Raw genomic sequence first — 237 nt, forward strand, 5'->3', positions numbered from 1 at the left:
ATGTGGGCTAAAAGATAACCTCAGAGAAACATCCGTCCTATTTTTGGATAAGAAAACTGAGGTTCAGTGAGATGAAATAGCTTGCTGCAAGTCTCCAGACCATGAGCAAGAAGTTTAGACTTCTGCCTGGGCTAAAGCAGTAGTTATTTCTTTTGGTACCAGGGGTTGGACCCAGGGGTGCTTAAGTACTGAGCCATATCCTTACCCCTTTTCATGATTTATTTTGAGACAGGGTTT

The sequence above is a fragment of the Marmota marmota genome, unplaced genomic scaffold, assembly GCF_001458135.2.
Source record: "Marmota marmota marmota unplaced genomic scaffold, marMar, whole genome shotgun sequence".
In the NCBI taxonomy this organism is placed as follows: Eukaryota; Metazoa; Chordata; class Mammalia; order Rodentia; family Sciuridae; genus Marmota; species Marmota marmota.